Source organism: Chinchilla lanigera, unplaced genomic scaffold (genome assembly GCF_000276665.1).
Source record: "Chinchilla lanigera isolate Chin_1 unplaced genomic scaffold, ChiLan1.0 scaffold00013, whole genome shotgun sequence".
Taxonomy (NCBI): Eukaryota; Metazoa; Chordata; class Mammalia; order Rodentia; family Chinchillidae; genus Chinchilla; species Chinchilla lanigera.
This window is the reverse complement of record NW_004955414.1, coordinates 17,219,794-17,221,596: the sequence shown is the minus strand read 5'-3', so window position 1 is coordinate 17,221,596 and position 1,803 is coordinate 17,219,794.

The window sequence follows — 1,803 nt, the reverse complement described above, 5'->3', positions numbered from 1 at the left end:
CAAGTTTGCTGGTGGCTCTGGGCATGGTGTACTAGGTTTCATGTATGGGGCAACATCTATGTCCATAGTGTTTCGTGGGGTTGGGGTTGCCCTGCTCTGGCAAGCTGCTCTCCACTTTCTGTGGCCAGAGTGGATGGATAGAGTTACCTGCCTGCTGTCAGAGCTTCTGCTGGCTGATTTTCTGAAAATAGGCTTCCTGTCTCCTTCTTGGGGCAGCAGGAGAATGGGGCAAGGCTGGCTGGCTGCTTTCCAGGGAATCTAGCTGGCTGAGCCACTTAGTGCAGGATACTCAGCTGCTTCCTGGGGTCCTACAGAAGTTTATATACTTTTGAATATCCTGAATTTTTCCATAGGAAGAAGTGAGATCCGTATTAACCATTCATTATCAGCCTTATTCTGGTGTTAATTATTTCTATAAGTTATATTTATTACAAACTAGGTAAAACATAATTTGTATTAGCTAGCCAGAAGAAAATTGTGAGAAATTTTGTTAGGATGTTTCAGCTGCAAGTAACAACGAATCTTAACTTAGTTGGCTACAACCATAGGGAAACACAGGACTGGGATGTAGCTGAATGGTAAAGTGTTTGCCAAACATGGGTGAGGCCCTGGGTTTGATCCCCAGCACAACTGCAAACAAACAAAAAACTAAAACCAACCCATAGAGAAACACTATTTCTGATAATAAGAATTTGAGGCCAATCCAGGATTGATTTTTCAATGGCTCAGAACTCTGCTATCCTCTCTATGTCACCTCTGTCCTCAGGGTTGCAAGAGGCTACTGCATTCTCATGCCTCACATCTGAGCCCTATGATGTTCAAGGGCAGAAAGGGATTGTATGTCTCTTTATTAGCTGGAGAAACACTTTCATGAGATCACTGGCAAATTTCTATTCCCATATATTTATCCAAATTAGACACATGCTCAACTGATCTCTGGCAAGGTGAGTACCACACAAGTGCCTTAGATCGGTCACAGTCCCCTTCTGGGGCTGGTGATAGAGAGCCTTGGGCAGGAAGATGGATCCTCCTCAAAAGTGGGGTTCTGCCAGCACAGGAAAAGAAAGAAGTAACATATGGAGAAGCTCCAGTGATATCTCTAAAGAGAGGGATTGACAAGAAAAAACAAACAAACAAGAAAAGGAAAGAAGAGGGAGAGAGGAGGAAGAGACAGAGACAGACAGAGGGACAGAGAGACAGACATGGAAAAATGAGAGATGGACAGACTACTCTCTCCTGAACTCTTGAATGCAGTGTCATAAATGTATCTTGGGGAGGACATTAAAACATCATACACTGCCCATAGGAACCTTAACAGAAATGAGTTCGTAATGAGGTTAGTAGGTCCTTACTTCTTACGTTTAACTGCACAAACCTTTATTTTAGAAGTAATAATAATTTAGTCTCATGAAGTGTACCAGTACCTGTTAAAATAATTAGTATAAACTCTTTCCTAAGAAAAGCCCATTTTCTCTATGTTATGTTGTCCCTGAACACCTGGAAAACCTATTGTTACGTTTGATCTCAATCAGAGCAAAGTAAGCAAAGATGGAGCTCTATGGACTATGTAAATTTACTTAAGCATTCCCTACTATCAAGAAATGACATCTGCTTGGGAAGCCAAAGCAGGAGGATCATAAGTTTAGGGCCAGCCTGGGCAATTTAGCAAGACCCTGTCTCAAAAAATAAAAAGAGCTGGGCATATAACTCAGTGGTAGAGTACTTGGCTAGCATGCATGAGGCCCTAGGTTCAACTTTCATTACTGAAGGGGAAAACAAAACAAAACAAAACCAAAACCAGAA